This window comes from Lytechinus pictus, chromosome 17, assembly GCF_037042905.1.
Source record: "Lytechinus pictus isolate F3 Inbred chromosome 17, Lp3.0, whole genome shotgun sequence".
NCBI classification, from domain to species: domain Eukaryota; kingdom Metazoa; phylum Echinodermata; class Echinoidea; order Temnopleuroida; family Toxopneustidae; genus Lytechinus; species Lytechinus pictus.
In genome coordinates this window covers 12428100-12444722 of record NC_087261.1, presented here as the reverse complement: position 1 = coordinate 12444722, position 16623 = coordinate 12428100, and the positions used below count along the sequence as shown (strand labels likewise).

Genomic DNA, 16623 nt, shown 5'->3' with positions numbered 1-16623 from the left:
AAAAAAAAAAAAAAAAAATACGCGAATATAATAAATTTAGTTTGTTATGTTATTGAATACTAATTGCGCAGTAACGACAGATTTCAATACTTAAAAATGCAATTTATTCTCCATCGCCATGCTTTCTCGTAAATAGGAAGGTATTTTCAGCAGCAAAGTTATTCAAAGTCATTCAATATGCTCAATAAAATTGTATACATGATTGTATACCATGTTCATGATGTTATAGATATAACTACTAATTTTCCATCTAAAGCATACTTATAAAAAAGCTACGCTCCTTTGCATGCAAATGATCATCGAGGATCGCGGAATCGCAATAAATTGTATAGTTCATGTGTATCATGTTCATGATTTTAAGTATTTTGCTTTGTTTCATTGTTCCTTTTGAATGAGTATTTATCATTAGAAGACAGGAATGGTACCGATTTGTATGTCTGTTCTAACATCAGTTTATACTCGTACCAAATGAACAAGTGAGGGTCTTTAAACCGAAAGAAATTCATTTCAACATTTCTTAATGTCTTACGCTGTTTGGGAGTAATCCCACTACCCCCCCCTGTTGCACCCACAAATGTAATAACGCCCACAAATGTAATAACGCCCACAAATGTAATAACACTTTACCCACAAATGTAATAACGCCCACAAATGTAATAACACTTTACCCACAAATGTAATAATTTCACCCACAAATGTAATAATGCACTTTACCCACAAATGTAATAATTTTTGATCGCCCACAAATGTAATAATGACTTTACCCACAAATGTAATAAATTTGAAGGGATTTTTGGCGAGTCCGTTATAAACTAAAATCCTATAGTAATGCGTTCATATAGCACAAAAGTGCAAAGTCTTTTTTTCCAAACCCGGTTAATTAAACATTATAGTACAAGTCCAAAGTCTTTTTCCAGACCCGGTTGTTTCAAAATTATAATATAGGTCCAAAGTCTTTTTTCAGACCCGGTTAATTCAAAAATTATAATGCAAGTCCAAAGTCTTTTTTTCAGACCCGGTTGTTTTAAAAATTAGAATATAAGTCCAAAGTCTTTTTTCCAGACCCGGTTGTTTCAAAAATTATAATATACGTCCAAAGTCTTATTTCCAAACCAGGTTCTTTCAAAAATTGTAATATAAATCCAAAGTCTTTTTTCCAGACCCGGTTGTTTCAAAAATTATAATATAAGTCCAAAGTCTTTTTTCCAGACCCGGTTGTTTCAAAAACTATAATATACTTCCAAAGTCTTTTTTCCAGACCCAGTTTTTTCAAAAATTATAATATAAGTCCAAAGTCTTTTTTCAGACCCGGTTAATTCAAAAATTATACTGCAAGTCCAAAGTCTTTTTTTCAGACCCGTTTATTTAAAAAATTATAATATAAGTCCATACTAAGATACAATAATGATATTCCAGTGGAATAAAAATGAGAATCGAGCTTAGTCTTTTCTCCAGACCCAGTTGATTAAAACTAGTGGAATTAATGTCTTTGTTGTTTTTTCAACTTATACGGCGTATATTTTGAATATATGCGCTAAGAGAATCAAGCGTAGTCTTTTCTCCAGACCCGGTTACTTAAAACTAAAAACTAAACCCTATAGAAATGCGTTCATATAGCACAAAAGTGCAAAGTCTTTTTTCCAGACCCGGGTATTAAAAAATGAATTTAAAAAACTTCAAATCTAAGACCAATTTTCCAAAGTTTCACCCAGTAAAGAAGTATGTCTTTACCCCACACCCAGTTTTTTTAATAATACTACGACCCCTACAAAACATTGTAATAATGCATGGGTAAAGCAAACATCCTTTCTCCAGACTTGGTTATTATTTGAAAAAACAAAATAGTTTTTACAAATATTCTAAAACGAATACCCAATAATCTAATTACTGTGGAATTACATGAAGACCAATTGTCGAAGATCGACTTTCCTCCAGACGCAATTATTTCAAGAATAAAAAATCAATAAAACCCAACCCCCAAAACGAATCTTAGAACCAACAATCCTCCAAATTAAGACCATGCATGTAGAAAAGCACATGTTTAGAGCGTTGTCTTTATTCCAGACCCAGTAGTTTAAAAATGATTTAAACAATCTTAAAAACAAAAGACTTTGTCATATTCTCATTCTTGTGGAATAACACGAGTATTATGCTTAGTCTTTCGTCTAGACCCAGTTATTTAAAAGATAAACAAATATTGAAAAAAAATCACAGCTAAGACCAATCTTCAAAATTAAACCCACTTAAAATGCTTGGGCTTAGAGTGTTGTCTTTACCCCTCACCCAGTTCTCTTTAAAATACAAATTAAGCGAAACATTAATCTTAAAACTTAGACCCCTGCATCTTCCAAACTATAAAACCCTTGTGATAACGCATACTTAATTTGACCAGACCAGTTTATTAAAAAAAAACAGAACAAAAAAAATTAACCCTCTTCCAGCCTAACATCCTGTAATAAATGATGTAATTAAACATTCATTTTGTCTTTCAGGCAAAGAAATTTAATATAAAAAAACAACATCAAAACTTAGAGCCCGGGGAGCATTTCATGAAAGGAGTTGTCTGACGTTTTATCCGACACTGGTAGCACTGCTTCTTAGCCAATCAACATCAAGAACAGTTGTCAGATCTGACAACTTGTCGGACATAAATGTTGATGAAATACTCCCCCAATCATCTTATTCATGTTGAACAGGCACAAGAATATGATTGAGTCTTAGTTATGAGGATTTCATTTATCTTATTTTTAAAATGACAAGGTCTGGAATAAAGAAAACTCTCTAAACTTTTATCTATTGAAGGTTCTTAGTTTGAAGGATAGTTGGGCCTTAGATTCTGTTATTCTTTTTTAATGATTTTGGTTATTTTGAAATAATTGGGTCTGGAGGAAAGACTACATCATATTTCCATTTTATTTCAACATAAATAGGATCGTGGGTCCTTGTTTGCTTTTTTTATTATTACTAATTTATTATTATTATTATTCATTTGTTATTTGAAAGATTTGGGTCTGGATGAAAGACTACGCTATATTTCCATGTTATTTAATATTCACAAGAGAGTTGGGGTCTTTGTTACTTTTCCACCAGTTCTAATTAACTGGTCTGGAGAAAAGACTATGCTATATTTCCATGTTATTTAATATTTACAAGAGAGTTGGGGACTTCGTTACTTATCTACCAGTTTTAATTAACTGGGTATGGAGAAAAGACTAAGCTCGATTCTCATTTTATTCCACTAGAATATCATTATCGTATCTTAGTTTGGACTTATAATAATTATGAAACTACCAGGTCTGGAAAAAAGACTTTGGACGTATTTTATAATTTTTGAAACAACCGGGTCTGGAAAAAAGACTTTGGACGTATATTATAACTTTTTTAACAACCGGGTCTGGAAAAAAGACTTTGGACTTGCATTATAATTTTTTAATTAACCCGGTCTGAAAAAAAGACTTTGGACGTATATTATAATTTTTGAAACAACCAGGTCTGGAAAAAAGACTTTGGACTTGCATTATAATTTTTTAAACAACCGGGTCTGAAAAAAGACTTTGGACGTATATTATAATTTTTGAAACAACCGGGTCTGGAAAAAAGACTTTGGACGTATATTATAATTTTTGAAACAACCGGGTCTGGAAAAAAGACTTTGGACTTATATTTTATTGTTTGAAACGACCGGGTCTGAAAAAAAAGACTTTGGACTCGCATTATAATATTTGAAACAACCGGGTCTGGAAAAAAGACTTTAGACGTATATTATAATTTTTTAATTAACCGGGTCTGGAAAAAAGACTTTGGACGTATATTATAATTTTTTTAATTAACCGGGTCTGGAAAAAAGACTTTGGACGTATATTATAATTTTTGAAACAACCGGGTCTGGAATAAAGACTTTGGACTTCTATTATAATGTTTGAAACGACCGGGTCTGAAAAAAAAGACTTTGGACATATATTATAATTTTTGAAACAACCGGGTCTGGAAAAAAGACTTTGGACTTGCATTATAATTTTTGAATTAGCCGGGTCTGGAAAAAAGACTTTGGACGTATATTATAATTTTGAAACAACCGGGTCTGGAAAAAGACTTTGGAATTGTACTATAATGTTTTATTAACCGGGTCTGGAAAAAAGACTTTGCACTTTTGTGCTATATGAACGCATTACTATAGGATTTTAGTTTAGAACAGATTCGCCAAAAATCCCTTCAAATTTATTACATTTGTGGGTAAAGTCATTATTACATTTGTGGGCGATCAAAAATTATTACATTTGTGGGTAAAGTGCATTATTACATTTGTGGGTGAAATTATTACATTTGTGGGTAAAGTGTTATTACATTTGTGGGCGTTATTACATTTGTGGGTAAAGTGTTATTACATTTGTGGGCGTTATTACATTTGTGGGCGATTATTACATTTGTGGGTGTAACACCCCCCCCCCCCCCATCGCGATCGAGCTGCAGAGCCGCGCATGCGCGCGCTGCCAAGGTTGTCTGTCCAAATTAACATTAAACGTATAGTCAATAGAACCAAATCCGCCGAGGAACCAAATCTGCAAACATCAAGCCGCGTCAAACCCGGCAGATATGGTTCCGATTAAAAACGATATCGGCCATTTAGAACCATATCTGCCGGCGGATACGGTATCCGCCGGTGGAACCAAATCCGCCGCTACACCGGCGGCGCGTTTCCGTTTTACACCCTGGCGAAGGCAATCTCCGCAAAAATAGCTACAAAGCGACTAGTGAAGAGTCTAAAGTTTGTTTACATTATCAGCTGGGCGCGCGATGCAAAAGTCCGCATCGAAGATATCTGCAGAACATGTGCAAATGCAGCTAAGCTTATTACTATTGTAAAGATGGAAAGGGATAACGATGGTAGATACCTTACATTCGACTGTGAATTAGATGGAGTTAGAATGATATTAGGAAATGTTTATTTCCAACTAGGAACAAGGCAAATGAGCAAATAGAAGAGTCCTGCAAAAGATCAATATCATTATAAATAAAAATTCTCTCAGTCATGTTATTATATTAGGTGGTGATTTTAATATGATATTAGATGATAAATTAGATGATAAGGGGTCAACCATACAGGTGAAATCTAGATTTAATACAGAATTTTTGGAGTTCATGGACAAATTTCAATTAATAGATATTTGGAGGAAAATATATTCAGGAAAACAACAGTTTACTTTAAGACAGAAGACACTACCTATTCAAAGTAGGCTAGATTATTGGATAATATCAAAAGAAGTTGAAACATTGGTGCTGGAATATGACATTTTACCGTAACTCCAGACCATTCTGGAATCTTGCTTACCTGTAGTAGTGGAAAAAAAGAAGTGAAGCGAGGTCCTTCATATTGGAAATTCAATTATTATGATAAAGAATATATGTTCTGCTATGAAAAATGAGATTCTTAGTTCAGTGGAAAAAGCAACACAGAAATGTCTTTTCTAATTACTCATTGCTTTGGGGCTTTATTAGATTAAAGATTAGAGAGTGTACTCGAAAATATTCTAAAGAAAAGGCACGAGAAAGAAATAAGCTGATTTTAGAGTCCAAAGTGAAAGACTTAAGGGGCGTTGCAAGAAAGTTATGTTGCAATTGATTGCAAATCGACTGCAACTTTGCAGCCGATTCCGATCGACTGCAACTAGCAATCAATCGCCAATTTGCGTTGCAAGAAAAAGGCTTGCGATTGAACGCAAGTTGCAGCTGACCTGCAGACGATTTGCAGCTGTAAACAGGGTCTGCAGCACAAGACTAGCCGAAAAAGCAAAATAATGGCTTGCAACAATCCTGTTTGCGGAAGAGAGTAAGTAGAAAATATTCATTTTTCAGACAATTCTTTCTCCATTATGTATGTTTTTAGAGAATTTATATATTTTAGACCTATGCCAGGGAAAAAAATTATTCTGAAAAAAGTGAAAATGTATCTTTATCGCCGGTCGAAATTTCACCTTCAACAAATTTTCTACCGTACAATTTCAATCCCAGTCCCACACTTGACTTTTTGTGTCGGTAATGCACGGTTGTATCAACAACACGGCAGGTCTTGTATTGTACATATGTTTATTATCATCATGTTTGATTCTTGTTACCTTGGTATTTTTTTCTTATGCCTATTATTGCCATTGTTGTAAGTTGTTATATTTCTTCTATGCCCCCAGGAGGGGCCGTCAAAGAAATAAAATCATTGTCATTGTCATTGTCATTGTCATTGCCGGTGCAGTGCTGTTAAAAATCACCCAGAAGCAAGTAAATGTGTAGGCTCTAATTATGTATGAAACATCGAAAATGACCTTTAAAGATTATTTTTGTTCCTATTTGAAATGATTTTTAAAGTTATATATCGGTTTCAACGGCGAATAGCCATCCAGTAAATATAAATTAAAGACTTCCATTACACTCTAGACATTTCCCCAAAAAAAATTCCTCTCCATTTGACTCTCTTTTTTTAAGAGTCTGTCTAACGTTACCTCGAGCGAAGTTCGTGCAGGCCCTACTCCACTTCACTACTGCTACACTACGCTCCACCGGCTTATTATATTCACTCGCGTTCGTAATCACTCGCGTCGGGTTGGTAATCACACGCGTTTTTGATTTTTGGCGATTTTTTTTTTTTCGGTGCGATTTTTTTTCTAACGGTGTCTTCAATGGGACAAACGTACTGGAAAAATAAAATGAAATTGAAATTCGAGTTTCGTTTTATTTTAAGCTGGTAAGTGCCTTAAATAAAACGTTCTCGACCACTGTTTTAAGATAACAAGCAAATTTTGACTACTGTTTTAACATAATCACATTCCACATCTTAAATCTTAGAGCCATAGGCGGCGGAAGCGGGGGGGGGGCTCCCCCTAAAAAAAGAGAGAGGGGGGAGAAAGGAAGGGAAAGAGGGAGAAAAGAGAAAGAAAAAAAAAGACAGACAGAAAGAAAGAAGCAAGGAAAAAAGGAGAAAGAAAGGAGAAAAGGAATAAAGAAGAAAAAGGAGGAAAGGCTACTCTCGATTTAGCTTTGCCTTTGGAGGATTTTCCTGAAGTCTGTGGTATTCTTTATAAAGCATAGTGAGGTGCTACAATTTCATAATATCACTATTTATTTGCTTCTCCCTTTCTTTGTGAATTATTCTACACTAACGTAAAAATCAGGGAGGAAAAAAAGTGCTGAAGAAGAAAAGCAAGAAGGAAGGAGGAGGAGAAGTAGAAGAAGAAAAAAGAAGATGGAGGACATAAGGGGGTAAAAATGAAACTAAAAAGAGAAAATTGAGGGGAGGATGTAGAAGAAGAGAAAGAGAAGATAAAATAAGGGGAAGACTGAGAAGAGAGAAGGAAGAAGTGAGAAGGGAGATGAACAATAAGGAGAAAGGGAAGAAATTGAGAAGTAGAAGAACAGGGAGAAGAATAAGATGACATAATAATGGGAATAAAAAGAAGACTGAGAAGAAAGAGAAGTAGGAGGGGGAGTAAAGTGCACTCTGGTTATAAAGAAGTCCGAGGGACCAACAAAATTAGTTTTTTTTTTTTTATATATAATGATGGTGCACTGAACAAAATTTAAAAATGGTAAAATGGATTTTCATTAATCTTGCAGGACGTTGCAGGGTGAAAAATATGAAAAAATTTGGGGGTTATCAAGGACAAGAAATCTACACTGTATTGTAATTTGTATTGTAATGTATTTACAAGTGTACATTTGTTGTTGATCACAATGTTTTATTTATGTTTATGTATCCAGCCTACTGCAAGTAGTTACTGGCAAAAGTAAACCACCTATCATATCACACATATGAACATTGCAATGGATAAACAAGACTAGATATTCATCATTAGAGAAATTTAATGATTTCTTGAAAACATTTTTTTTTTATATCTTATAACTTTTGTTAAAATCTGAGAGCACACACGTTAATAACAAAGCTTATCGCATTCAGGCAAGTTACATTAAATTCAAGGTATGAAATACATGTACTTTGGGGGACTTTCCACTAGAAACAGTACAAAGCATACAGATGGGGGATGAGTTGTACAATCATCAAATACAGAGAAAAAAAAAATTAAAATGTTTGAAAAGAACTCCTCGAAACAGACTGCTGCCAGCTGTCTGGGGCGGATCAAGCTTGTTTTCTATTCTTGGTACTTAGAACAGTAGTCGAGTACATTTTATTCTAAGGCACTTAATTGCCGGCTTAAAACGAAACTCAAATTTCCCTGCATGTCTGTCCCATTGAAGACACCGTTAAAAAAAAATCGCACCGAAATAAAAAAAAATCGCCAAAAATTCAAAACGCGAGTGATTACGAACCAGAACGCGACGCGAGTGATTATAAACTGCCGCTCCACCTACCCGAACTTCGAGACTGAACTCTATCTGATATTCCGAGTGACAAAGGTGGGATTTAATGGGGGGGGAAATATAAAATTTATGCAACATCACTATCTTTAAAAACAATTAAAACTAATATTCTTACTTTTCACCAAGTTTCACTTCTTTTCCATGCTTCTATCAGTCTAAAAATGAGTGATTTAGAGCCAACATGAAGTTCCTCACACAAATAACTAATTCGCTAGTATTATCGCACGTGCATGCAATGTTTTGAAATCGGCAGCAAATTATTTATACGTGTGAGGAACTTCATGTTGGCTCTAAATCACCCATTTTTAGACTGATAGAAGCATGGAAAAGAAGTGAAACTTGGTGTAAAGTAAGAATATTAAATTTAATTGTTTTTAAAGATCGTGATGTTGCATGAATTTTATATTCCCCCCCCCCCATAAAATCCCACCTTTGTCACTCGGAATATCAGATAGAGTTCACGGTCTCGAAGTTCGGGTAGGTGGAGCGTAGTGTAGCGGTAGTGGTAGTGAAGTGGAGTGGAGCCTGCACGAACTTCGCTCGAGGTAGTCTACCGTTAACCTCCCTTTTTATGACTTTCCTTGGCCTGGCCTGGGATAAAGTGAAAATTTTGCTGTGTCGACTTTTGTCTTTGGAGGATAAAAAAAAATATATTTATTTTTTTTTTCTATTTGGGGGGGGGGGGGGGGGGGGTTCTCCAGACTCCGTATATCTCGCCAGACAAGAAAAAAAAACAAAGGTATAGGGGGTCTACATGTATTGGGCTACTTTTCAGAATCTATTGGCCACATCTGCCACATTCTTGGGGAAGTTTTAACATTGAATAGGATGTTGCCCGCCCAGGGCTCTTTTTTTAATATTCTTACGGGCAGATTGCACAAGAGGTTCTTAGCAAGGACAGTCTATTTGTGTCGTTGATTTGTAATGATGTGCCGTATGAGTCACATTTTTAATATCCATCTCATATAAATATAAAAAGATATACATGTAAATACATTTATTTTTTTGATTCAATATGTAGATCTACTATGCCGGGGGGGGGGTACTTAGATTTGGTTTGGACAAAGGTGTACGGCTGTAAGTTCGAAACCCGTACCCATATTTACAGGTCATTTTGGCTAAAAAGGTACCCATTATTAGGGATTCATTACAGGGGCGGATCCAGGATTTCCAAAAGGGGGGGGGGCACATTTTCGCCTGGAAAAACTTGACAAGCAAAAAAAAAAAAAAAAAGGTTATCGCCAAAAATGTAAGGTCATTTTGTATTTGCACCTAAGACATTGGAGTAGAATATGGACCCATATTTAAGGACATTATCTAAAAATTGGGCCATGCTTAGGGATTTTCCAGCATAAAACCATACGCCATGTTTAGGGATTTCTTCAAAAAAGGCGACACATTCCTGCGGCATATCCCCATATGCCTTATCTCGTGAGTACCCCCCCCCCCCCGGGCTACTATGTAGCTGACTCTTGATTTTTATGCAAGCACATGAGGTGCTATATAGATGACATATTTTTTTTTCACTTTAAATTGTTAAATGAATGATTACAATGCTTTTCCAGGTGCTTTCAGTAAAAGGGTGTCTCATATGGTGCATCATTATTAATATTGAATGCATAATCATGATTTTTTTTTTACATCCTTTTACATCAAGCACAATACTCGGGGGGGGGGGGGCATATGGCATATGGTCCCCCTTGACATTTTTCAGAATAAATCTGCCACTCAAATTTTTATTCCCGCACCGCTGACTGACGTTTTACTTTCACACAACTTTTGATACTAAATTTGCCATTCCCAGGTACAGGGTCAGGAAATTTTGCAACATTATGTTTGTTTAAGTACATGTCAGACAAAAACATGATTACATGTAAAAAGTCAATATTCATAACTGGGTAATTTTTTTTTATTGACAATAGTAATTTAATGTCACTGATGAACTTTGTCTTGAAAATAACAATTAAAAAAAAAATTACGAAGTTAATAAAAAATATTTAAAAAAAAACATGAATTGAAAGGAATTGATTTTGATACCAGATTTTTTAAAGTAAATTTGTTAGGATTGCTCTAGAAAGGAATATGTACACCAAAGTTTGGCATTCTATTACGAGCTTTTTTAGTAAATTAAAGCAAAAGGTATGGTTTCATAATTTTCTTAATTGCGCCGCCCATGGCTGAGGAACCATAGTGCCCCTCCCCAGGCCAGAAGTGACTTTAATCAAAACACCCTTGGACTACTATAATGATTAACACACTGGCAACTGAGCTTGTATATTAATTTCATGAATATGTTTTATCTCTTTGCTTTTTGCTTTTAATTGCTTACTACAGTTATGACAAAGAAGTCTGGAACCTCAGAACCACCATAACTGTGTCTGCTACAATGTGTGTTCTTGCAACCAGCTGATTGATTCATTTTATCAACTCTTGAATGGTAGGTTACATGTAAACTGTATTATTAATAATTCACCATGATCGTAATGCGGATGGGGGTGAAATCTGTACACATTGACCCAAGGATAATGCAAAATGAAAAAGACTAACACAAATCTCTATCTTGACTGGACTTCTCAGCAATGAAGACATCGTATTGATGGGGGGAGGGGAGGGGGTGGTTGTGCTCATCCAAGGTGTACTGTATGAAAGTGTGTATTTTGCTTTCATTGATTTAATTTATTGCATATTTTAATTTCCATGATTCTTTTATTTGGGGAAAAACAATCAGTTCACACTTTTTTAGATTACATCATGGCAAATTGCCAATTACTATGGTCTCAGGAGTAAGCCACTATCCCTCTATCATATCATCATTTGGGTGCAAACAACGCCCTTACCAGCAGACATAGGGGCATTTCTGCACCGATGGGTGCACAAAAATGTTTTGCTAAGGGCGTTCTTGCACTGAAAGGACAAAATTTGAACTAACCCAAGCTATGTATAGTTATGGGCTTGCATTATTTCCCATATTATTATTTTTTTATGAACAGGTTGATTATCAGAACTGAATTCAGAGCTGCTCCTGTCTGTAGTAACATCATTATAAGAGTGGACTCCAGAATGAGGGCGTTGCTTGTTTAAAAACTTCACTCCATGGAGCTCTCCAAATTTATCTCAAATTAGACTGCTTCTGGAAACCAGATTTGTTCCTTCAAGCAGAGACGATTGTGGCTTTCCTGACTGGACTTCTATGGATTCTTCATGCCAACCTTAAGGACTGTGGTCTTCTGCATGATACACATCAATTTCAAACAAGACATTCTGTGGTGAAACACTTGACGTAGATGATATGAAATTTTATTTCATATAACAATCTCAGAAGTAATTCCTCGGGAGCAAGAAACATTGAAAAATGAAAATAAAAGGTCCATCAATAATGAATGTCTTGAGCAGTGTTCTTTTTTGTGCACAGATCAATGGATCTTTTCAAGTCCAAGCAGGGATGTAGTCAATGCTGACCTCGAGGCAACATTTTGCTGGCCTTGGTCCGAGTCACTGTACAGAATCTATGGGAAGTTCTCTCAAGCTGCCTCATGACTCGGAAGAATCAGCCTCGACCTCATCCCTGTATGCAAGTGTGATATATATCTACGATGCAATCTCATGATTAAAGAGAGAGAAACAAGAGAGCTTCAGATTTTGAAGTGTAGCAATCTCCTGAAATGTATGTTTTATTTGAAAATCAAACTAAAATAACTTAATTGGGCATGTTATTCATTATGATATGTATGAATGAAAGCATTTAAGCAATTTAGTGCTCTTGCAAAACATATTCTGAGTTGTATTTACTGCAAACGCTCAGAAATATTGATAAGCATTTGCCAGTGCATGAAGTGTTTTTAATAAAGAGTGGCTTTTCTGCCTATGGAGAGTTATTATTTCTTCAACATTTCTTCATACAAATTATTTCAGAAATCACAATTTGAATATTCCATGACCTCTGATAACAAGAGCAGAATATTTATGGTTATTGACACACTTTAAAATGATATTAGGAGAGAATGTACTGAAATTGTTTGAAAATAATGGCATAATTGCTGAAGAGGCCTATAAAGATTGAAAATAACATTATTTCAAGTTTTTCTTGAAAAAAACCCATGGAAAATTGAAAATGGCATAATTTACACAAGTTTTCAAAACAAAATACAAAAAAAAAATATTTTGCAGAATTTTTAGTACACAAGCCTATGGACAATCAATTGAACGTAAATCGAACGCAAATTTTGCGCATCCTCCAAAATCTTACATAAGTTACGTTCGATTTGCAATCAATTGCAAAGCTTGCGCTTGATCTACGTTCAATTGATCAAACGCAACTTCTTCTTGCAACAGGATTGAACGTAACTTGCGTTCAATTGCAGATTTGCGTTTAATCGGAGGACTTACGCTCAATTTTGGGAGTTGCGTTCGATTTGCGTTCAATCGCAAGTTTCTTGCAACACCCCATTGGACTACTATTATGATTAACACACTGGCAACTGAGCTTAACTTGTATATTAATTTCATGAATATGTTTTATCTCTTTGCTTTTTGCTTTTAATTGCTTACTACAGTTATGACAAAGAAGTCTGGAACCTCAGAACCACCATAACTGTGTCTGCTACAATGTGTGTTCTTGCAACCAGCTGATTGATTCATTTTATCAACTCTTGAATGGTAGGTTACATGTAAACTGTATTATTATTAATAATTCACCATGATCGTAATGGGGATGAGGGTGAAATCTGTACACATTGACCCAAGGATAATGCAAAATGAAAAAGGCTAACACAAATCTTTATCTTGACTGGACTTCTCAGCAATGAAGACATCCCATTGATGGGGGGAGGGGAGGGGGTGGTTGTGCTCATCCAAGGTGTACTGTATGAAAGTGTGTATTTTGCTTTCATTGATTTAATTTATTGCATATTTTAATTTCCATGATTCTTTTATTTGGGGAAAAACAATCAGTTCACACTTTTTTAGATTACTTCATGGCAAATTGCCAATTACTATGGTCTCAGGAGTAAGCCACTATCCCTCTATCATATCATCATTTGGGTGCAAACAACGCCCTTACCAGCAGACATAGGGGCATTTCTGCACCGATGGGTGCACACAAATGTTTTGCTAAGGGCGTTCTTGCACTGAAAGGACAAAATTTGAACTAACCCAAGCTATGTATAGTTATGGGCTTGCATTATTTCCCATATTATTATTTTTTTATGAACAGGTTGATTATCAGAACTGAATTCAGAGCTGCTCCTGTCTGTAGCAGGGGCCGCGGAACCGGGGGGGGGGGGCTGGGGGGCTTCAACCCCCCCACCCCCCACTTTTTTCCAAAACCGTGTACAAAAACATAAAAATGACCATATGATTGTGATTTTTAGCATGGTCAGCCCCCCCCCCCCCCCACTTTTGGCTCAGCCCCCCCACTTTGAAAACCGTTCCGCGGCCCCTGTGTAGTAACATCATTATAAGAGTGGACTACAGAATGAGGGCGTTGCTTGTTTAAAAACTTCACTCCATGGAGCTCTCCAAATTCATCTCAAATTAGACTGCTTCTGGAAACCAGATTTGTTCCTTCAAGCAGAGACGCTTGTGGCTTTCTTGACTGGACTTCTATGGATTCTTCATGCCAACCTTAAGAACTGTGGTCTTCTGCATGATACACATCAATTTCAAACAAGACATTCTGTGGTGAAACACTTGATGTAGATGATATGAAATTTAACTGAATATAACTGAATCTCAGAAGTAATTCCTCGGGAGCAAGAAACATTGAAAAATGAAAATAAAAGGTCCATCAATAATGAATGTCTTGAGCAGTGTTCTTTTTTGTGCACAGATCAATGGATCTTTTCAAGTCCAAGCAGGGATGTAGTCAATGCTGACCTCGAGGCAACATTTTGCTGGCCTTGGTCCGAGTCACTGTACAGAATCTATGGGAAGTTCTCTCAAGCTGCCTCATGACTCGGAAGAATCAGCCTCGACCTCATCTCTGTATGCAAGTGTGATATATATCTACGATGCAATCTCATGATTAAAGAGAGAGAAACAAGAGAGCTTCAGATTTTGAAGTGTAGCAATCTCCTGAAATGCATGTTTTATTTGAAAATCAAACTAAAATAACTTAATTGGGCATGTTATTCATTATGATATGTATGAATGAAAGCATTTAAGCAATTTAGTGCTCTTGCAAAACATATTCTGAGTTGTATTTACTGCAAACGCTCAGAAATATTGATAAGCATTTGCCAGTGCATGAAGTGTTTTAATAAAGAGTGGCTTTTGTGCCTATGGAGAGTTATTATTTTTTCAACATTTCTTCATACAAATTATTTCAGAAATCACAATTTGAATATTCCATGACCTCTGATAACAAGAGCAGAATATTTTTGGTGATTGACACACTTTAAAATGATATTAGGAGAGAATGTACTGAAATTGTGTGAAAATAATGGCATGATTGCTGAAGAGGCCTATAAAGATTGAAAATAACATTATTTCAAGTTTTTCTTGAAAAAAAAACCCATGGAAAATTGAAAATGGCATAATTTTCAAAACAAAATACAAAAAAAAAAAATTTTTGCAGAATTTTTTAATAGTACACAAGCCTATGGACAATCAATTGAACGTAAATCGAACGCAAATTTTGCGCATCCTCCAAAATCTTACATAAGTTACGTTCGATTTGCAATCAATTGCAAAGCTTGCGCTTGATCTACGTTTAATTGATCAAACGCAACTTCTTCTTGCAACAGGATTGAACGTAACTTGCGTTCAATTGCAGATTTGCGTTTAATCGGAGGACTTACGCTCAATTTTGGGAGTTGCGTTCGATTTGCGTTCAACCGCAAGTTTCTTGCAACACCCCATTAGAACAGCAAATTGCTGTGAATAACTGATGTTTTGCGGAAGAATTTGGAGGAAAAAAGAGAACTCCTTAAGAAGTTATCTGACTTTGGCCTTGATGGTCTCAAAGTAAGGTCACGCGGGGCCTGGAGTGAAAAAGGGGGAAAGAATTTTGCATTTTTGAACAACTTGTGTTATCAAACAAACGTAAATCTGAGATTCATAAATTAATAGGTGAAGATAATCAGATACATAGCGACAAAGATGAAATTCTAAGAATCATCAAATTATTCTACAGTTCCTTATATTCTTGTAAGAGTTTGCAATGATGTTGAAAATTTACTGAAAAAATCCCTTTCATCCAAGGTATTACTTAATTATCAGAAGACAATAAAAAATAGATGTGAAGGTAAATTAAGCAAAAGTGAATGTTTTGAGGCTTTGAAAAGCATGCAACTTAATGAATCCCCAAACAGAATTCTACTCCACGTTTTGGTGTGTAATTGATGACCTATTGGTTGATTGTTTAAATGAAACTTTTGAAAAAGGTGAGTTGTCTGCATCACAGAAATGGAGAAATCACTCTAATTGAAAAAGTAGGTAATTAAAAAACTATAGTTCTTGCCAAAAGAATTAAAGAGATTCTCCCCGAAATTATACAGGTTGACCAGGTTTATGGATACATTAATAATCGAAATATAGGCGAAGCAGTTCGTCTTTATATTGATGATATTTTGTTTCAGGCTTTGAATAACAATATAAAAAGATCTTTATTAGCGGTGGATTTTGAAAAAGCATTTGACTCTGTATCGCATGAGTTTATACGAAATGTATTAGAAATGTTTGGATTTGGTGTATCTTTTAGACAGTGGATCAAAACTTTGTATAGTGGAGCATGTAGTTGTGTTATGAATGGTGGCTTCACAACTGGTTATTTTGATAAACAGAGGGAAGTAAGACAGGGAGATCCCATCTCGCCTTACATTTTTATTTTATATATTGAATTACTTGCAAATGTTATAACAAATTATACAGGGGTTAGGGGTATTTTATTGGCTCAGAATGAAGTTAAACAAGTGCTGTATGCTGATGATGTGTCGATTTTTGTACGAGATGAACGGTCCTTAGAAAGACTTGAATTACTTTTTGATGTTTTTGGTAAATTAAGTGGTCTCATATTAAACAAGGATAAAAGAAATGTAATGAGATTAGGAATTAACCAGTACAAACCAGGACTCTGTCCCAAAAGGATGGAGTATGGTTAAAGAAGTGAAGATTTTGGGAATATATTTTACCATGGATGTGAAGGTCAAAGAAGAAATGAACTACAAAGAAATATTAAGCAAAATAAAATAGCTATTGAGTTTGTGGAAGCAAAGAGATTTGACCATATTAGGGAAAATTCATCTTCTAAAAACGTATGCA

General features: G+C 35.3%; 1 long non-coding RNA gene across 1 annotated transcript; it reads left to right on the top strand.

Annotated features, from left to right (window-relative positions):
* Positions 1-5603: 5603 nt before the first annotated feature.
* LOC129269857 (uncharacterized) lies at positions 5604-11741 on the top strand. The gene is made up of 3 exons (XR_010296284.1): positions 5604-5827; positions 10699-10801; positions 11355-11741. It is a non-coding gene; the product is annotated as an uncharacterized LOC129269857 (long non-coding RNA).
* Positions 11742-16623: the final 4882 nt, after the last annotated feature.